The sequence below is a fragment of the Paroedura picta genome, chromosome 13, assembly GCF_049243985.1.
Source record: "Paroedura picta isolate Pp20150507F chromosome 13, Ppicta_v3.0, whole genome shotgun sequence".
In the NCBI taxonomy this organism is placed as follows: domain Eukaryota; kingdom Metazoa; phylum Chordata; class Lepidosauria; order Squamata; family Gekkonidae; genus Paroedura; species Paroedura picta.
In genome coordinates, this window is record NC_135381.1 from 47,305,435 (window position 1) to 47,327,976 (window position 22,542).

The window sequence follows — 22,542 nt, forward strand, 5'->3', positions numbered from 1 at the left end:
GAGGCGGACCCCGACGTGCCGGGGATGCGAGCCGTCCCGGCTGCCCCACCCCGCGACTGGAGGGGACTTCCAGCTGTGGGGCGTCGTTCCCCCGAAGGGCTCCGCCTCGCCCTGCGACGTGCGGGCCTGGAGGACTGCCCCGGAGGGGTGCCCCTCCTCGGGGATCCACTGCCCCCCCGGCCCTCCCTGTCGCCCCGGGCCCGGGATGTCGGGATGGCCGACGCCCATGCCGGAGGCCCCCGGCAATGGCGCGCGCCTGGAACCACGGGGGAGCGGTCGGCTGACCCGCGCCGCTCCCGTGCCCGCCCGCCCCCCTGGGCGACCCCCCCGCGGCCCCCACGGGGCGCTGTCCTCGAGGCCCCGGACCCCTCCCCGCTGGGCCGGGTGAAGCCCGTGGAAGAGGGAGACCGGGCCAGGCCGCGGCGGCTCCTGCGCGGCATCGCCGCCGCGGAAGGCTCGGCGGGCCCGCCCGCCGCCCCCCAACCCTCGCTGTCCGAAGGGCCGGGCCGGCCGACGAGCCCAGGACCCGCGGTGGGGGACCCATCACGCCCCCTGCCCCCGTCTTCGACGACGCCGGCCGGCTCCTTGTGGCCGCGGCCCGCGGCGGCCGACTGACGACGGCAGGGCATGCTGCCTCGCCTCCCTCCGCCGACCCGGATCTTCCCGCCGGTATCGCGGCTCCGCTGGCTGCTGCCCTTCCTAGGCGGAGGCGGCCGCAGCGGGAAGAAACCCCGGAGAAGCAGGGCCCGGCAAGCGCCCGAAGCGCCGTCTCCGGCCGGCCGGCCCTGCCCAGCGCACCCGAACAGCACGCTGTTCGGGCCGAGGTCGGGGAAGAAAGAGGGCGGGCCACGTGCTCGCGGCCTTTTAAGGCCAGTGGCCCTGCCCCTCACCGCGGCGCAGCCCGCCGACGCGGCCAGGGTCCACGCCGCTTCCGGGCGCCACCGCCGCGTCAACGGTGGCCGCGCTCAGTCGCGGCCGCTATTTGCTGCCGCAGCAAATAATGACATCTTGTGTGTTACATAGTCGTCAGAATCTGATAAGAGACAGATTTTCAGTAAATGACCAGGAAACAAGGCCAGATGAAATCTCAGCAAGAAATTTGGCCCTGGGTCGTGTATAGAGTGAGAAGTCAACCATATAACGAGATAAGTCCTCCAAGGCTTGTATGCTACAAATGCAGAAGAGTTGATCCTTTGGTGTACAGGCATCAGAGTCAGCCAGTGATTAAAAGCTGTCCTAAGAGTTTGAGTATCTGGATTAAGTAGAAAGATCCATGGTGATCATTTTTTCAATAATTTGAACGTTGCAGATATAATTAACAGAGATCTGTCTATCAAAGCATCACTTTCATAAATCCAATCTCTATGTTGGATCTACTGAGGGATTTGGAAGGTCATCAGGAATGGAGTGTTATGAAAATATACTATTAAAAAGGCTGAGCCGAGTTGAATCCTTAGATAACTAAAAGTCAAATGACAATTGGCTACACATTTTAATTTAGCTATTCTATTTTCCCTATAATTTTAGGATTGGAAGGTGTACACAAGCTCTTAGTGAAGGTAAACCAGTTCCAACTCTCAACATGGCTGCTGGAGTTCCTCTATGTAAAACAAGAATATGCCTAAAAAATAGAATTTGAACTGTTTCTAAACTAGATAAGACATTCTTCTTCCATCCCCATACCTTCACTCCATACAATAAGTGAGGACTAACCTTACTGTTATGTAACTTAAGAACAGGATCAATAAGAAAACCACCTATTGTGTGGTAAAACCTCAAAGGAGAACCCAAGGAGAACTGTTGCAGAAGCCAAATGGATTTTCCAGTTCAAAGTCTCACCCCATAGCATAGTTGGTGACGGCAGGAGAGATTTGGTTTCTGGGACCATGGGATAGGCTTTCTTGAGGAAGGCCTACTAGCACCTGATGGACTGCACTTATCGAAACTGGGGAAGAATGTGTTTGGCAGGAACCTGGGGAGATTCATCAGGAGAGCTTTAAACTGAAGCCACAAGGGGAAGGAGACGATCAACATAGGGAGTGTACGGAAGGAGAACGATTGGAGGCAGCCCAACCAGCAAGGCCAGCTCATAGGGAACCAAAAGTAAAAGGATTCAGATGTCTTTATACTAATGCCCGAAGCATGGGCAATAAAAAGGAAGAGGTGGAACTTCTCATGCTGATGGAAAGGTATGATCTAGTAGGCATCACAGAAACTTGGTGGAATGATTCTCATGACTGGAATGTAATGGTGGATGGATATGAACTGTTCAGAAAAAACAGAATAGATCGAAGAGGTGGAGGAGTGGGACTGTATGTGAGGAAAGGGCTTACCTGTCAGGAAATTCTAGTGAAGGAGAGCATATCTACAGTGGAAAGCATCTGGGTGAAAATAAGCGAGGGGAAAACAAACAGTGTGGTGGTTGGTGTCTGCTACCGACCGCCTGACCAACGAGAGGATGTGGATGCTGCACTTTGTGAGCAGCTTGAGAAAATATCCAAACGGCAGGACCTTGTCATCATGGGTGACTTCAATTTCCCAGATGTGTGCTGGGAAACAAACTCTGCGAAGCGTCCTCAGTCATGCAAGTTTCTGACCTGCCTGGCTGACAATTTCATTTATCAAATGGTAGATGAACCCACAAGAGGTTCAGCCATACTGGACTTAATACTGACCAACAGGCAAGAGTTGGTGGATGAGGTGAAGGAGGTGGGGACCCTAGGGGGAAGTGACCATGTCCTCATAGAATTCCTTTTGAGATGGGGAGCCAAGGAAGCTTGTAGCCAGACGCGGATGTTGGATTTTCGTAGGGCAAACTTTAATAAACTCAGAGACATGATGAGTGTCATACCATGGACGAGAATGCTGGAAGGGAAGGGAGCATGTGAAGGGTGGGCGCTACTCAAACAAGAGCTATTGCATGCTCAATCAATGACTATTCCAGAAATACGAAAACACTGCAGGAGCTCTAAGAAGCCTATTTGGATGAACAGAGAACTTCAAGAGGAACTAAGAAAGAAAAGGAAAATGTTCAGGAAATGGAGGGAAGGACAGAGCTCTAAAGAACAGTACCTACAGGTTACTAGGCACTGTAGATCAATCATCAGAAAGGCCAAAGCTGAGAGTGAGCTAAGATTGGCCAGGGAAGCCCATTGTAACAAGAAAAGATTTTTCAGTTACGTGAGGAGCAAACGTAAAGTAAAGGAGGCAATAGGCCCGCTGTTGGGTGCGGATGGACAAACTCTAACGGAAGATGCAGAGAAAGCAGAAAGGCTTAGTGCCTATTTTACATCTGTTTTTTCCCACAGGTCAAAGTGTTTAGGCCCATCTAGAGATGGCCGTAGCCAAAGGATAGTGTCTGGGTGGAAGGTTAACATGGATAGAGAGGTGGTCGAGAGGCATTTAGCTGCACTGGATGAGTTCAAATCCCCTGGTCCAGATGAAATGCACCCGAGAGTACTCAAAGAACTTTCCAGAGAACTTGCACAGCCCTTGTCCATCATCTTCGGAACCTCTTTAAGGACTGGAGATGTCCCGGAGGACTGGAAAAGAGCAAACGTTATTCCAATCTTCAAAAAAGGGAGGAAGGATGACCCGGGAAACTACAGACCAGTGAGTCTGACCTCTGTTGTGGGGAAGATAATGGAGCAGATATTAAAGGGAGCGATCTGCAAACATCTGGAGGACAATTTGGTGATCCAAGGAAGTCAGCATGGATTTGTCTCCAACAGGTCCTGCCAGACCAACCTAGTTTCCTTTTTTGACCAAGTAACAGGTTTGCTGGATCGGGGAAATTTGGTTGATGTCATTTACTTGGATTTTAGTAAAGCTTTTGACAAGGTTCCCCATGATATTCTGATGGATAAGTTGAAGGACTGCAATCTGGATTTTCAGATCGTTAGGTGGATAGGGAATTGGTTAGAGAACCGCACTCAAAGAGTTGTTGTCAATGGTGTTTCATCAGACTGGAGAGAGGTGAGTAGCGGGGTACCTCAGGGTTCAGTGCTCGGCCCGGTACTTTTTAACATATTTATTAATGATCTAGATGACGGCGTGGAGGGACTACTCATCAAGTTTGCAGATGACACCAAATTGGGAGGACTGGCAAATACTCCGGAAGATAGAGACAGAGTTCAACGAGATCTGAACACAATGGAAAAATGGGCAAATGAGAACAAGATGCAATTTAATAAAGATAAGTGTAAAGTTCTGCATCTGGGTCAGAAAAATGAAAAGCATGCCTACTGGATGGGGGATACGCTTCTAGGTAGCACTGTGTGTGAACGAGACCTTGGGGTACTTGTGGATTGTAAACTAAACATGAGCAGGCAGTGTGATGCAGCGGTAAAAAAGGCAAATGCCATTTTGGGCTGTATCAACAGAGGCATCACATCAAAATCACAAGATGTCATAGTCCCATTGTATATGGCACTGGTCAGACCACACCTGGAGTACTGTGTGCAGTTCTGGAGGCCTCACTTCAAGAAGGACATCGATAAAATTGAAAGGGTACAGAGGAGAGCGACGAAGATGATCTGGGGCCAAGGGACCAAGCCCTATGAAGATAGGTTGAGGGACTTGGGAATGTTCAGCCTGGAGAAAAGGAGGTTGAGAGGGGACATGATAGCCCTATTTAAGTATTTGAAAGGTTGTCACTTGGAGGAGGGCAGGATGCTGTTTCTGCTGGCTGCAGAGGAAAGGACACGTAGTAATGGGTTTAAACTTCAAGTACAACGATATAGGCTAGATATCAGGAAAAAGTTTTTCACAGTCAGAGTCGTTCAGCAGTGGAATAGGCTGCCTAGGGAGGTGGTGAGCGCCCCCTCACTGGCAGTCTTCAAGCAAAGGTTGGATACACACTTTTCTTGGATGCTTTAGGATGCTTTGGGCTAATCCTGCGTTGAGCAGGGGGTTGGACTAGATGGCCTGTATGGCCCCTTCCAACTCTATGATTCTATGATTCTATGATTCTATGATTCATCAAACATATCTTCCCACGATGGCCAAGGGGCCTCTAATTACCCTCCATGTATTAAAGGTGGCAGGAAGATCCCGGCGAAGCAACAAGACATGATCTGTGGAAAAGCTCCTGGACGCCTCACAGCCAAGAGCCAGTTGACTGCCATTTTGGTGCCCTTCCTCTCAGGTGGTCAAGGATCGGACTGCCCTAAACAACAGGGCCAGGCGGGAGCTCAGGGTGCGACAGAGGCGGTGCAAAACTCAGGCTTAGATGTCCTAGCAGCCACCTCATGCGCCCTCATAAGCATGGGGTGAAATGCTCTTGCAGCTTCGTCACAAGATTTCCAGATGGTCGGATCAGTCCTTCAGCCAGGTGGTGATTCTATAAAAATGTTTTGCAGTCATCAACAGTCATCTCAAACCCATACTTATTAACCGTGGACCAGCCAAACCTATATCAGATACAAATAACGGATGGTTTCTCCAAAAGTGTTAAGGCTTCAAACAAGAAACAACTGTGCCCCCATAAGGAAAACCCCTTTCAGTGCTACATTAAGATCCACACAAGGGGAAATGAAAGAATGGACACGTTCTCTTCCCATCAGTGTGCATGTGGCAGAGGGCCTACTCTTTTCAAACAAGTATAAAATAATGTGCATAACGAAATTCATCCCACAAGCTGCCCCATTCCTCCGACCCTCCCCACCCCACCCCCAAACAGTGATTTAAATTTTAACATGCTGATGTCATGCTGATGTCCTGCTTGGGGGGGGGGGCTTGGGTTATTATCGGCTCTCGTCAGTGCCCACGCAAACATAAATATGCACTTTGTGGGTTGCAACACTGCTCCTCCAGGGCGCACGTAGCGACAGAAGCGTAGCTTTGATCGACTAACCGTTGCAACTAAGTCTGGTTATTTATTTATTTTGCCTCTTGCCTGGCCGAGGTGGTTTTGCAAGCAAAGGTCAGACAGAGGGAGTGAGCTGGCCTCTGGCCCAGGAGAAGAGGATTGGCCGGGAGACGAAATGTTCTACTGTACTTGGCACAAGGAGAGCTTGCACAGCCTCTATGGGCTTTAATTTTTATCAGTATTTTTAGTTATGCTTTTTTTTCAAGTAAGCCAGTGAAGTGGAATGCAGTTAATTTCTTCCTAGGGAAGTTTGTTTTCTATGGCTATTAGAATCATAGAATCATAGAATCATAGAGTTGGAAGGGGCCATACAGGCCATCTAGTCCAACCCCCTGCTCAACGCAGGATTAGCCCTAAGCATCCTAAAGCATCCAAGAAAAGTGTGTATCCAACCTTTGCTTGAAGGTATCCAACCTTTGCTATCATGTCCCCTCTCAACCTCCTTTTCTCCAGGCTGAACATTCCCAAGTCCCTCAACCTATCTTCATAGGGCTTGGTCCCTTGGCCCCAGATCATCTTCGTCACTCTCCTCTGTACCCTTTCAATTTTATCTACGTCCTTCTTGAAGTGAGGCCTCCAGAACTGCACACAGTACTCCAAGTGTGGTCTGACCAGTGCCGTATACAATGGGACTATGACATCTTGTGATTTTGATGTGATGCCTCTGTTGATACAGCCCAAAATGGCATTTGCCTTTTTTACCGCTGTATCACACTGCCTGCTCATGTATAGTTTACAATCCCCAAGTACCCCAACGTCTCGTTCACACACAGTGTTACCTAGAAGCGTATCCCCCATCCAGTAGGCATGCTTTTCATTTTTTTGACCCAGATGCAGAATTTTACACTTATCTTTATTAAATTGCATCTTGTTCTCATTTGCCCATTTTTCCATTGTGTTCAGATCTCGTTGAACTCTGTCTCTATCTTCCAGAGTATTTGCCAGTCCTCCCAATTTGGTGTCATCTGCAAACTTGATGAGTAGTCCCTCCACCCCCTCATCTAGATGATTAATAAATATGTTAAAAAGTACCGGGCCGAGCACCGAGCCCTGAGGTACCATAGAATCATAGAATCATAGAGTTGGAAGGAGCCATACAGACCATCTAGTCCAACCCCCTGCTCAACGCAGGATCAGCCCTAAGCATCCTAAAGCATCCAAGAAAAGTGTGTATCCAACCTTTGCTTGAAGACTGCCAGTGAGGGGAAGCTCACCACCTCCTTAGGCAGCCTATTCCACTGCTGAACTACTCTGACTGTGAAATTTTTTTTCCTGATATCTAGCCTATATCGTTGTACTTGAAGTTTAAACCCATTACTGGGTCCTCTCCTCTGCAGCCAACGGGAACAGGATCCTACCCTCCTCCAAGTGACAACCTTTCAAATACTTAAAGAGGGCTATCATGTCCCCTCACAACCTCCTTTTCTCCAGGCTGAACATTCCCAAGTCCCTCAACCTATCTTCATAGGGCTTGGTCCCTTGGTACCCCGCTACTTACCTCTCTCCAGTCTGATGAAACACCATTGACAACAACTCTTTGAGTGTGGTTATCTAACCAATTCCCTATCCACCTGACTATCTGAAAATCCAGATTGCAGTCCTTCAACTTATCCATCAGAACATCATGGGGAATCTTGTCAAAAGCTTTACTAAAATCCAAGTAAATGACATCAACCGAATTTCCCCGATCCAGCAAACCTATTCCTTGGTCAAAAAAGGAAACCAGGTTGGTCTGGCAGGACCTGTTGGAGACAAATCCATGCTGACTTCCTTGGATCACCAAATTGTCCTCCAGATGTTTGCAGATCGCTCCCTTTAATATCTGCTCCATTATCTTATCCACAACAGAGGTCAGATTCACTGGTCTGTAGTTTCCCGGGTCATCCTTCCTCCCTTTTTTGAAGATTGGAATAACATTTGCTCTCTTCCAGTCCTCCGGGACATCTCCAGTCCTTAAAGAGGTTCCGAAGATGATGGACAAGGGCTGTGCAAGTTCTCTGGAAAGTTATTTGAGTACTCTCGGGTGCATTTCATCTGGCCCAGGGGATTTGAACTCATCCAGTGCAGCTAAATGCCTCTCGACAACCTCTCTATCCATGTTAACCTGCCACCCAGACACTGTCCTTTGGCTACGGCCATCTCTAGATGTGCCTAAACACATTGACCTGTGGGAAAAAAACAGATGTAAAATAGGCACTAAGCCTTTCTGCTTTCTCTGCATCTTCCGTTAGAGTTTGTCCATCCGCACCCAACAGTGGGCCTATTGCCTCCTTTACTTTACGTTTGCTCCTCACATAACTGAAAAATCTTTTCTTGTTACAATGGGCTTCCCTGGCCAATCTTAGCTCACTCTCAGCTTTGGCCTTTCTGATGATTGATCTACAGTGCCTAGTAACCTGTAGGTACTGTTCTTTAGAGCTCTGTCCTTCCCTCCATTTCCTGAACATTTTCCTTTTCTTTCTTAGTTCCTCTTGAAGTTCTCTGTTCATCCAAATAGGCTTCTTAGAGCTCCTGCAGCGTTTTCGTCTTTCTGGGATAGTCATGGATTGAGCATGCAATAGCTCTTGTTTGAGTAGCGCCCACCCTTCACATGCACCCTTCCCTTCCAGCATTCCCGTCCATGGTATGACACTCATCATGTCTCTGAGTTTATTAAAGTTTGTCCTACGAAAATCCAACATCCGCGTCTGGCTGCAAGCTTCCTTGGCTCCCCATCTCAAAAGGAATTCTATGAGGACATGGTCACTTCCCCTTAGGGTCCCCACCTCCTTCATCTCATCCACCAACTCTTGCCTGTTGGTCAGTATTAAGTCCACTATGGCTGAACCTCTTGTGGGTTCATCTACCATTTGATAAATGAAATTGTCAGCCAGGCAGGTCAGAAACTTGCATAACTGAGGACGTCATGTTTTAACATGTTATTTAGCTCTGCCCCCCCCCCACGTCCCACCCCAGTAAAGCTTTGAGGACTCTGGCAGTGGATTCTTCGTTGCTTGAGGCCAGGCTGCTGTCACTGAGGATCCCATGAATTTGCACAGCAGGCTAAGGGACCACTGTCTGTAAGCGGGGGGGCATCACTCAGGACAATGCTGGACTTGTCGACCGGGGGTGGAGCCTGAGAAGGGCGGAGTCCGTGCAATACCATACAGTCCCCTGCGGGTGGCCAACCTCTGAGGTGAGGGCATCAGAATGTGAGACTCCGCAGTCCGCACCTGGAAGCCGGCCGTCCTAGATGCAGTTCAGCAACATCTTTCACACCACTTGCCAAGATCCCGCAGGGCCCAGAAGCAAGTTGTGCCTGTTCCAGACTTTGGTACCCCGAAACTGCAATCAAACATGGAGATAAAGACTATTAGAATTCCCCCACGGCAGAATGTTAAGCAAATATGATCTCACAGGCTTTGATTCTTTTTTTGGCTGAAGAAGATCTTACAGTGTTGTGTTGAAAGACTTTCTACCTGTAGAGATCCCAGCATGTTGGGGTTACCTAACATCTTTCATCGTCTAACCTCAGGTTTTTCACAGAATGTGTTTATTTATATATTAAACCATTTGTATCCTGCCTTTCCTCATGGTTCAGGAGGATGGATGAAGCTCAAATACATCCACCTGTGAGGATACAAAGGCTAGACTGGACCATTATCTGAGGCCCAGGTCATCCTGGCAAGGGACAGAAGAGTGCCCAATGGACTTAACATGCACAGCAAGTCCTGGTGCTTCTTGAAAGCCAGAGCGGTGTAGTGGTTAAAGGATGGTGGACAGTAATCTCGAGAACCAGGTTTGATTCCCCACTCCTACGCCACAAGCAGCCAGCTGGGTGACCTTGGGTTGGTCACAGTTCTCTTAGAGCTCTCTCGGCCTCAACTGGTTCACCGGATGCCTGTTGTAGAGAGAGGAAGGGAAAGGGATTTGTAAACTGCTTTGTGATTCCTCTGGGTAGTGAAAAGTGAGGTATAAAAAAACAACCCTTATTCTTCTTTGGTTTCCACAAGAGACCAAGATATTTCTGGGCCCGTCCCATTTCAAAATGCCAGAGCTAAAATGATCACTGCACACCTCGCAGGTCGTTTTGGCTGAGAGGCCACTGCTATGAGATGCTGAAATTTTGGAGGATCTCTCAAATATTATGATTTTTAGCTCAGCAGGCACCCCAATAAGTTTCCTTGAAAAATAACTAATATGCAAGATTTAAATGCCGAATTCTTGAAGCCAGGGGCCAGTTAAGTGGAACAGAGTTAATTTCTACCTAGGGAACTTTGTTTTCTGTGGCTATTGTTTTGACATATTAAATTATTTAATTCCCCATTCCCCCCCCAGTAAAGCTTTGACAAAACTGGCAGTGCAGGGGTCATGGACGCTTGGTGACTGGAGGCCAATGAAGTTTAATTATGGGCATTAGCTTTCATGTGCATGTTTATACCCAGAACTGAACTTTGTTGATCTTAAAGCTGCCCCTGGACTCAAAGTGTCATTGTTATTAAGGATACAGAGTTTGTTAGTTTGTTTTTCTTATTGGGTGTTCTTGCATGTTCTGCCCCCCAATTCTGTTTCACACCAGGAATGATGCTGGCAAACTAGATTCTTACATTTGGTGCGGCTTCAAATGTGTTCCTATCTGTTGCTTTTATCGTGGTGTAATATGGAAATCTGACTTCGTACCAATGTTGTAGGAAAGGAAAGGTGCTGATGACACGCACATTCCCCCAGAGGCCAATCCACTGAGGGGTCTCCTTGCAGGTATGTGCACAAGGGAGTCTCTGCAGGCCTCCCCCACCCTCATGCCTCAGCCTTTTCAGCCACTAGTGCAGCAGCAATTGAGCAGAGCATGGGCACTTTGCCATAGCTCCAGTGCATGGGTGGGAAGTTCAGGCCAATGGATGACACAAAGCACACACATATGGGGAGAGGCAAAAGGCAAAAGACAGGCATGAGCTGGCAGCTCCTTCCTCCTTTTTAAGGCACCATCAGGGCAGATGGGGAAGCAAAAGTGACCCTGGCCTCCTTGTGTGCTTCTGGGTGGTCACAACACACCACAAAACCCCCACCTCTGGGTCTGTGGCTGGGGCAGCTGGGATATGCAGGACGGCTGCTTCTGGAGATTTGGGGATATTGGCCTGTGAAAGAACACCTCCAAAGAAAATACTTTGCCTCTCTGTTTGCAGTGTTACTGTAGTGATGGCAGTACTGCATCATCATGGTTATTTTCGTGTAATCCTTTCCTGGGGCCTGCCAAGCACTCTTAAAATGAAGAGGAGGCAAGGTGGGATTCTGAGGGCTGTGCTCATGTTTTGACGGCTCCTTTGGAAACATATACTCTATCCACCCCTTTCACTGCTGGCAGAACATGAGCAGACAATGCTGGAAGGAAGGCACCTTCCGGTCTGTCCTTGGACAATGGCTAAATGTTGGAATTGCCATCATAAAGTAATTTGGTGAAGTCAGCCTCAAAGGCTGTTGTTCAGCTGTTTAAGCCACTGAGCTGTATGTATGTGGTCACGAGTGGCTTCAAGTGGTCATTAGTGAGGCTGAACAGAAGGCCAAGCCCAGGTCCCAGGGATTCCTTTGCTTAAGCTGGGCTCCTGCCCACTTTCTGCTTCTTCAGGAAGAGCAGATCAGTGTGTACTTTGCAGCCATTAGGCTCTCTTCTCTCTTTACATCTGCTCATGTGGGTATGTAGTCTGCTTGCAGCCTTACCATAAAGGCTTGCAATGTGTTTTCTTTGTAACTATCTTTTAAGCTTTTGTACTCCACTTCAGGAAGGAGACTGAAGCCAATAGATATGATAAATATTTTTATAAATAATCTTTCTCAGTAAATATTATTTTGTCTTTTAAACCTCAAAGCACTGTGCATCTATAGCTGTGCCTCATACATAAAAGAAACTACCAGATACCGACATATTTCGCATCTTGCGCTTCTCTGGAAAGACTCAGGACTAAGTCAAGTCCAGAAGTCACAACCCTAATTTGCAAGCAAGCAGTGTGTGTGTGTGTGGGGGGGGGAGCTGCAGCAGCCTTGGCACAAACATGTCAGGCAGCCTAACATGTGTGGAGAGGGGCTAGGGCTGATGCAATCTGAAAGACACCCAAGGACTCCAGGGGACGGGAGGCGAACCAGCTTTGGCCTTCACCCCTCACCTCTGGTGGGGCAGAGAAGTCCCTGAGAGGCCAGGAAGAGTAACAGAGCTTACACCAAATGTCTAGTGTGTGTGTGGTGTGTGTGTGTGGGGGGGGGGGGATGGCCAGGGAGGAGTGACACCAGCCTGCTCTCACTCCCAACCTCCAGGTATTTTGCATCCTGGAGCTGGCAACCCTAGCTAAAGGGATGAGGCTAAGAGGAATAGAATGGGAGTAGGGCTCCTGGCGCCTCCTCCCCTTCCAAACTGAAGCTCTTTCCGTGGGCAGGACAGCCCACAAGCCAAGAAGGAGGGAAGAAGAAAGAAGCAGACTTTCCTTGCTTTGCTTCTCACGTGGCCCTTCAACTATGGCCATGGTCAAGAGCAAAGAAACAGAGCTTCAGAAGAGAATTGGCTGTCCTCTAGATCTCCCTCCTCCTTCCAGGGACCCCCCCTGGCTTTGTCTGAATCGTCCCACTAGGAACACTTCTTTATGCCTAATTTCTTGCCCTTTGAAGCAAGTTATTGCCCTTTGAAGCGTGCCTTGTAAATCCGCCCACCTCAGCCTTCCCTTCAGGACACCTCAGCATTTCCTAAGGAGCGACCTCAGAGGGAAGGCTTCTGTTCCTGCCAGCTGCCTTTGATCTCCCTCCCCACCACACAGAGATGGGAGCAGTGATCCCGTGCACACACACACCTCCTTCTCTTTGACAGCTTATTAAAATGCTTTGAAGTTTCTTGGATGTCTTACAGATTGAAGCCAGCTATCATTTCTTCAGAGGTGAAACTTGGAAGCAAAAGGCCTGTAGCCATTTCAGGGGCGGGGTTGGCGAGGGCTATTGATTCAGAGTTTGATTGATAAAGGTTTATGGAAGCTTAAACGATTAACGAAGACAGCCAGAAGGGGGGGCTGTTTGGCATTGAGTGACAGGTCTGCTGTCCGGCATTTATAGTCTGCCTTTCTTACAGAAGGGCCAACACGAAAAGCCAGCACCAACGTAGTAAAAAGTGTTTACAGGCTCTCAACACACATTATTAGAAATATTTTCATAGACAGTTCCTTTGTGTGCATTCTGTGGAAATACACCTGACTAGGTCACGGCAGGTGTTCCAGAAAGTGACATACAGGTTGCTTGCTCTGCCATACAGGTAGAAAGCGTTGCCAACTGGGATCAGGGCCCTGCGCAACTTAAATCAGTTCCCAATCAGTTCCACTGGGCCTTCAGGACAGAACTATTCTGCCAGGCCTATGGGTGTTATAACACTCACAATATCTAATTGTGCAGCCACCCCCGAGGAAATATCCAGAGGGTAATTACACCTGCCACCAAAGGATCCCCTCCTCAATATTGAGTTAGTTGGCGGGTGGGTTTGGATACTGAAATGTTTTAAATGTAAAATTATGATTTTAAATCCTAATGGATGGATGGATGGATGGATGGATGGATGGATGGATGGATGGATGGATGGATGGATGGATGGATGGATGGATGGATGGATGGATCGATTGATGTTACCTGCCCTAAGACACATGGGAAGGGAAGGTTAGAAAAACAGCAGTTTATTTATTCTTTTATTCAAGTCTCAACAGCAGGAAAAGTATGGTTACCAATTCCTTTTGATGGATGTAACATAGTTCTATTTATCTGCCACTTTGTCTCCCATGACTCAACAAAATTAAACAAAACAGTTAAGAATAAATGGTAGCACAGCAGAAATTTGCTGCAACAATATTAAAACAAAACATTCAAATAATGTTAAAACACGGAAAAGTATGATCCCCAGGACATTGCTCTCAGAAACTCCATGAGCGTGGCCAAGAAACTGCAGGCCTGTTAACTTCACCCCTGATTTGACTAAGTGGCAGAAAGTATTGCAGTCTTCAAGGACAGAAGCACAGGGAAAACGTATCTTTGGTGAAGGTGAAGAAGAGTCTGTTCTTATATGCTGCTTTTCTCTACCTGAATGAGTCTCAAAGTGGCTTGTGATCACCTTTCCTTCCTCTCCCCACAACAGACACCCTGTGAAGGAGGTGAGGGCAGCTGAGAGAACTGTAGTAGTAGCACTATCAGGGCTGTGACTGTCCCAAGGTTAACCCTTCATTTTGGATGTCTCCTAGAGTACATTGTTATGTTGCGAGATTCTGTTTTTAATTATTGGCAGGTGCTTCCAGGGGAAATGGGAGCAGCTGAGGGAGCAACAGAGTTAGGGAGAAATGGGGTGTGAAATGGGGTGGATACAGGCAGGACCTTTAAAAGTGCAGAAAACTGTACAGGCTCCACAAATAATGCTGTAGGTGCATTCCTTCCAGAAACTTCAGCCCAAAAGTGTTTTTAGAAAAGGCAGGGAATGGGTGGCTGGAGCGGATGGGAAACGGATGCAGTTAGGAAGCCAAGAATAAAGCCCTGCTGCAAACAAGTGGATGATTCCAAAGAAATTCCCATTCCTCCTGACAAAGGGAGTGGTCACCTTGACAGGGGGTCAAAAACAGAAGTAAACAATGAAGGACACGTGAGAATTGTGGGCGTATCCCCTATTTCTCTCCACTAGTTCACTGAATTGAGGCACAGCTCGAGGCTTCTGCTAAGGGCAGAGCAGCTGCCCTCCCTGTTGAGTCTCCAGCCCCCAAGTTAGCAGAACTATCTGTTTTTCTGTTGGCGTGGCCCCAATCTGCAGAGTTAAGTAGTAGAAGGAGAGCTGGTTTTTTGTACCCCCTTTTTTCTCTACCTGAAGGCATCTCAAAGTGGCTTCCTTTCCTCTCCCCACAACAGACACCCTGGGAGGCAGATAGGGCTGAGAGAGCTCTGAGAGAACTATGCCCACCTGGCCTCCTGTATCTCATAGACCCATTATGCACATCAGCAGCCAGGCCGGGCATTGTGCGGGGCAGCATGTCCCAGCGCTTCCTACATATGTTGTATGCATCTTCTAAGATGTTGTTGGATGCTGCTGAGATGCCAATGAAAGCCACTAAGAAGGAGTTCTATATGGCTGCCATTGCCTCTGCAGTTAAATCGCTGACATCCTTAGGATCATCCTGAAGTCTGATGTTGGATATTAGCTGTGAGGCTTTTGCGAGCTACTTCGTAGAGAAAATCTTGTCTCTCCACCAGGACTTTCCCGCCAGGTTTGTTGCAGAATGTGAACCAGAGGCTCTTCGATCATCATAGAATCCTACTTTGGACCACTTCAGCCCACTCTCCTTGGGGGAGGTGGGCCCGGCCAGGTAGCTGTGCAGCCACCCACATGACCCTCCTGGATGGTAGATGCTGGCAGAGGGGAGGCCTGGGGCTCTCTCCAGGAGATTATCCACCTGTCCCCGACATCAAGCACTTTCCTGGAGAGGCTGAAAGAGGCTGTGGTGAAGCCTTTACTGGAACCGCACTGGCCCTGCCAGTTACTGCCCAGTTTCACATCCAGGGTTCCTGGGGGAGGGAACTGAACAGGTTGTGGCAGGACACCTCCAGGGTTTCCTGGAGGAAACTTCAGCACTTGACTCTTTCCAGTCTGGTTTCCAGCCTGGCCAGGGGTGGCTCTGGTCACCCTGAAAGATGATCTCCAGAGGAAGCTGGATCTAGGCGGATTGGCCCTGCTGCTCTTATTAGATCTCACAGCAGTATTAGACAGAGTAAAGCACAAACTCTTGACGCGCCACCTAGACACAGCCTGGAAACGGCTGGAGTCATTTCTCCGTAATCAGGGAAAGCGGGTGGCAGTGGGGCCCTTCACTATGTCCTCGGGTGGGGCCCTTCGCTATGAAGTGCTGCAGAGAGCTATACTCTCCCCAGTGCCACTTAGGATCTATATGCACCCCTTGCCCAGTTGATCCAGATTTTGGGCCTGGGTGGTCATTTTTGTTAATGGATGACCATCCGTCAACGCCCCCACGTAATCTGGTCAGGTGCCTGAAGGTCATGGCAGATTGGCTCAAGCAGTTGGCTGAAGATTAATCCAGGCAAGATGGAGACAGAGAAACGGGGGATCCAGCTCCCAAGGCTTAATGACACTGTTGCCCTTCATCAGGAGGCTGGGCATGACTTTGGATCCCTCCTTATTAAAGGAGGCCAAAATTGTGGAGACAGCCCACCTGGCAATTTTCCATCTGTGCCAGGTGAGGCAGCTGGCACCTTTTCTCTCAAAGCTGGACCTAGCCAGAGTGGTGAGACTCACCTCTAGAGGGTGCTTAGGACACCAGTTCTTGTCCAGCTGCGTTGGCTCCAGACCAGAGAACAAATCAGGTTCAGGGTGCTGGTACCAACCTTTGAAGTCCTAAACAGTCTGGGACTAGTGTACCTATGAGACCGTCTTTTCCTTTATATTTCCCCAAGAGCATTAAGATCTTTGGATCAATACCACTTCAGGATCCCTGGTTCCAAACTGGCCTTCATGGGCTAGGGCTTTTTCAGCCCTGGCCCCAGTTTGGTGGAATATAGTCCCAAGGGAGATCAGGGCCCTGCAGGATCTTAATCAGTTCTGCTAGGCCTGCAAGACAGAGATGTCCCACCAGGTCAGGACTCAAATAGCATCCACCTAAAGATGCTGGACTCATCCCTGGGGAAGAGGAGAGAGATGGGGAGAATCAGGCCCTGACACCAAAACCCTCCAGTGTGGAATTTTAATTGGAGCATTAGCTTAGTTAACAATGTGTTTGTTTGTTTTTTTTTACTTTGAATGATGTTTTTGTGTGATATTTTACAGTGCTGGTACCCGCCCTGAGCAACAAGGAAGGCTGGACTAAAAATAAAATGTTATTATTTATATTTCCTTCTCCGTCATCTTAACAGCTCTAAGAGTCATCCAAGTTTTGTTCAGTGAGCTGTCAAATGCTGTTTTGTTCTTTGGATGCCAGGACTTTTGTTATTCAGGAGCTTTGCCAACCATTTTTTTTCTTGGGCAATTAGCAGACATGACTACCTCATTACATGTCACTCAACAGTCAAGTGTGAAGCTGCTTCATACCAAGGCAGGCTGGAGTCTACACACCATGGCTGGCAGAACCTTCTATCCCCTTTTGGCTGCTGATTTGGATCCAGGTGCTGGTAGGACTGCCAGCTCTTGAGTTGAGAAATCTCTGGAGATTTGGGGGAACAGCCTGGGGAGATTGGAGTTTGGGGAGGGGCCTCAACAGGATACAATGCCTCAGAGAACATCCCCTGCCTGGAGGTTGGCAAGCCTGCAGTTATGAGCAAACTGTAAGAGATCAAAGGCAGGGTTTCAGGCTAACCTGTTTGCGGTCCATAATACTGTTGTCCTCATTGTTCTGTTTTCACACACAAACAAGTATATCACGTGGAACCTTATCAAAAGCTTTGCTGAAATCCAGATAAACTATGTCCGCGGCATTCCCCTGATCCAGCAAGGGAGTCACTTTCTTGAAAAAAGAGATAAGGTTGGTCTGACATGACTTGTTCTTGAGAAAGCAGTGCTGACCATTAGTAATCAGCATCTGCTGTAGCTGCTCAAGGACTGAATGTTCGATGATTTGTTCTAAAATTTTGCCAGCTATAGACATCAAGCTAGCAAGTTGATGTGCTGCCTCTGTTGATACTTTCCGAGACTGCATTTGCCTTTTTTGCTGACATATCACATTGTCTGCTCATATTTAGCTTCCAGTCCACAAGTCCTCAGAGGTTCACAGTATTCCAACATCTTGTTCAACAAAAGAACAAAACACCAGTAACCAGCCACAAACACACATACATGACAAACTAATGACTGAGCGACATCTCCTTGTGTATCTATTGCTTCTGGATTAATTAAACCACCTTCTGGGCTCCTTGTGATGAAGAACCTGAGCCAGGGTAACCTGATTCTGCCCAAGAAAGCCACCCACCCACATTGGCACGCCAAATGCACAATGTGGTATGACCACCACACTCTGGGGAAATACTGTTACTTTGGCACGTGGCTGGGTTCATTTGCTGGAATAACTGTGGTTTGTGTCATGTAGGTTAGTCAATAGGAGTTTGATTTGTTGCATGGCATTTCCCCCATTATTTTAGCTCTTTGATTTTCCACAGAATGAATCAGCTCCTACTATTCCACTGGCAATCATAGGTAAATTGTTGGTTATTTCCCCACAGTTTACACAACTGGAAGAGGAAATTATTTTCTTTCTTTGTTTCTTTGTTTCTTTCTTTCTTTCTTTCTTTCTTTCTTTCTTTCTTTCTTTCTTTCTTTCTTTCTTTCTTTCTTTCTTTCTTATTCAAAGTCTTGGCACTGGGGCCTCACTTGTTAGCAGTGAGAAGCACCCAGGGAAAGCTGTACTAAAAGATCAATTATGCAGTCAGTTGGTTCCTGGGGATCTATACCTGATGAAGACATTCAGGTCCATTCTGCACAAGTTTAATGTAGCAGGAGAGTGGCAAATTGTAATCGCTACTAAAATGCAGTTATGCACAATGTCGTACACAATCTGCCACACTCCTGAAACAGTCCCGCTAGAAGCGCTTTATTGTAGCTCTTCCAGGGAAATCCCAAAAAGTGGATTCACCCTCTGGAAAGCGCTACACTCTTGCAACCAATCTGCAACACTAGCGAAAAAGTTCTGTGTGTTACCATTGTTGTGGTTTCAGCAAAGTCCCTCCCCCTGGCTCTCTCATCTGAACTTCCAGTGAAGTGATCACCATTTTTTTTTCTTGGAGTGAGCAGAGAGCAACGAACCAGCGAGCCTTCATTCACCCAGCGAGGCTTCTCCGGCTGCAGTCCCTCCACAGAGCTGCTTTAAAGCTCGCCTCAAGTCACCAAGCACAACACAGGCCTGTTTGCAAGTTCCCTTTATTTTCTGCCGAAAATTGTGCCCATGCATGGGGGGGGGATTTTTTTTTCACTCGGGGGAGCGTGAAAACGATGAATCAGCAGCTCACATGCCAGCTGCCAGCTAGATGGGTCTCTACGTTAGGAGGAAGCAAGGAAGCAAGGAATCAAGGCATATTCATTGCAACGTGTGTTTTTCTTTTTTAAAAAAACTTAAAGGGAAAGGGGCTTTTCCGGAGCATGATAACAACCGCCCATTGGCTGTTTGATTGACAGCCAGGAATGGGACAAAGCACGGCAAATATCGCTTCCTTTCTAGATATTTTTGCCGAGACCGGAAACCTGTGGGAAACGATTGAAACGCAACTGGATTCCACTACAAAGGCAGGTATGCGTTACGCCGAATTCCACTATTTAAAATTGCGTTTTTTCTTTCCATAATAAATTTGCCACATTGATCCTGGTGCGGAATGGGCCTCAGAGTGTGCTCTTTCATATACGACATTGTTGAGATGAAAGAACCACTGCCATTTAAAAGGTCTTTGCCAGAGGAATCTCAGAGCCCTGGCCAACTCTGCTGGTTCCCTGGCCATATCCAAGTTCCAAGGGATCTGTAAAAGAACACCTTTCCACCCGGCGTGTGCCTGGGCCCAAAACGAGTAACAGAACCTTGAGATGCCCCCTTCCCCTCCAGAGGAAATAAGAACTGGAAACAATGATAAAATCTCACTAATGTAATGATTGGACTTCACTCTTTATCGGTTGCTGATAACAACGAGTCATCTGTGTATTGTTTTTTTGCTTATGTTTTATGATTTTAATCTCTGTATAAATTTCATGTTGTAAGCTGCCCCGAGCATTCTGTGCAGGGAGGGGCAGCCTAGAAGTCAAATAAATAAATAAAGGGGCATGTGGGAGCTTCAGAAGCCTCTACAAGACCTCCTGGCTTGATGTGGCAGCATGGCAAGTTGGCACATGTAGCCCAGAGGAGCGTTCCCTCTTACTTACAGAAAACAGACACTGCAGGCCTGATATACAAAAGTAGATTTGTCTGAATAAATGTTTCATCTCTTAATCCTGCTTTAAATGCAGGTTTCCTGACCAAAATGTACAGAGACTTATTTGAATTGCTTCTGCTTTGGAAGTGAGGGCCACACCTGGTGCAGTTTTCATTGCTCTTTTGGTGTTATTTTAAAAGCTTACTTTGCTTTTGAGAGTCAGTGTGATATTTAATTGTTTGTTTATTTGTTTGTTTAGATTTTTATACCGCCCTTCCCTACGGCTCTGGGCGATTTACATAAAACATTTTGGAACATTTACATAAAGCACTATCACAATCAATATAACAATATAACAACAACAATAACATACAAGTATTTATTTATTTATTTATTATATATTTATTTATTATATTTATATACCGCCCTCCCCAGGGGCTCAGGGGGGTTTACATAAGAACAAATATTAAAGGGAGCGATCTGCAAACATCTGGAGGACAATTTAGTGATCCAAGGAAGTCAGCATGGATTTGTCTCCAACAGGTCCTGCCAGACCAACCTGGTTTCCTTTTCTGACCAAGTAACAGGTTTGCTGGATCGGGGAAATTCGGTTGATGTCATTTACTTGGATTTTAGTAAAGCTTTTGACAAGGTTCCCCATGATGTTCTGATGGATAAGTTGAAGGACTGCAATCTGGATTTTCAGATAGTTAAGTGGATAGGGAATTGGTTAGAGAACCACACTCAAAGAGTTGTTGTCAATGGTGTTTCATCAGACTGGAGAGAGGTGAGTAGCGGGGTACCTCAGGGCTCGGTGCTCAGCCCGGTACTTTTTAACATATTTATTAATGATCTAGATGAGGGGGTGGAAGTTCAATGAGATCTGAACACAATGGAAAAATGGGCAAATGAGAACAAGATGCAGTTTAATAAAGATAAGTGTAAAGTTCTGCATCTGGGTCAGAAAAATGAAAAGCATGCCTACTGGATGGGGAATACGCTTCTAGGTAACACTGTGTGTAAACGAGACCTTGGGGTACTTGTGGATTGTAAACTAAACATGAGCAGGCAGTGTGATGCAGCGGTAAAAAAGGCAAATGCCATTTTGGGCTGTATCAACAGGGGCATCACATCAAAATCACAAGATGTCATAGTCCCATTGTATACGGCACTGGTCAGACCATACCGGGAGTACTGTGTGCAGTTCTGGAGGCCTCACTTCAAGAAGGACGTAGATAAAATTGAAAAGGTACAGAGGAGAGCGACGAAGATGATCTGGGGCCAAGGGACCAAGCCCTATGAAGATAGGTTGAGGGACTTGGGAATGTTCAGCATGGAGAAAAGGAGTTTGAGAGGGGACATGATAGTTCTCTTTAAGTATTTGAAAGGTTGTCACTTGGAGGAGGGCAGGATGCTGTTTCTGTTGGCTGCAGAGGAAAGGACACGCAGTAATGGGTTTAAACTTCAAGTACAACGAGATAGGCTAGATATCAGGGAAAAAATTTCCCAGTCAGAGTAGTTCAGCAGTGGAATAGGCTGCCTAAGAAGGTGGTGAGCTCCCCCTCACTGGCACTCTTCAAGCAAAGGTTGGATACACACTTTTCTTGGATGCTTTAGGATGCTTAGGGCAGGGGGTTGGACTAGATGGCCTGTGTGGCGCCTTCCAACTCTATGATTCTATGATTCTATGATTCTAAACAACAATACATAAAACAATCTATAAACATGTGAATACCTTTACAATAATAAGAAATGGTTATTAGACCAACTAGACCGACTAGAACAGTTAGAGTGTAGAACTAGGATCTGGGACACCCAATTTGAAATCCCAACAGTGTCACAAAGTTTGCTGGGTGATTCTCAGCCTAGCCGACCACCCTGTGGGGCTGGTTTATCCATGTAGCACATGCTACGGGCCTCACGCTTCCAGGGGCCCTTCACATTGCCTTCCCTCTGTGGATCAGGGCCATACCGTCTCTCCTCCCCCCTTTTCCCTCTTTGAGGACTCTCAGAGTGACATCCCTTCCCAGTGTGGGAGGCCCCCAGATTGGCCATTCCCATTGAAATTGTACACTGCTAGAGCCCCGCAATTCCCTAGACCACTCCTGCCTCCCTGGTGGTTGTTGTGAGGAGAGAAGAACAATGCATTCTGCTTTGGGACTCTGAAGAGAAAGCAAAGAGAGAGAGAATGCACAGAACGCTTTTAAAAAACATGTTCTTAAAGGCAAAGGGGCTTTTCCGGAGCATGGTAACAACCGCCCATTGGCTGCTTGTTTGATTGACGGCCAGGGGCGGGACACAGCTCAGCAATAGCGCTTCCTTTCTAGCGATTTTTGCCGAGAACGGAAACCTGTGGGAAATGACTGAAACGCAACTGGATTCCACTACAAAGGCAAGTATGCATAACGACGAATTCCACTATTTAAATTGGCGTTTTTTCTTTCCGTAATCAATTTGCCACACTGATCCTGGTGCGGAATGGGCCTCTCTCTGTCTCTCTCTCTGTCTCTCTCTCTCCCTCCCTCCCTCCCTCTCTCTCTCTCTCTGTGTGTCTCTCTCTCTCTCTGTCTCTCTGTCTCTCTGTCTCTCTGTCTCTCTCTCTCTCTCTGATGCATTATACATCAAGCTCTACTGGCTAATTTTATGCCATCATCTTCGGGACATCTTTAAGGACTGGAGATGTCCCGGGGAACTGGAAGAGAGCAAACATTATTCCGATCTTCAAAAAAGGGAGGAAGGATGACCCGGGAAACTACAAACCAGTGAATCTGACCTCTGTTGTGGGTAAGATAATGGAGCAGATA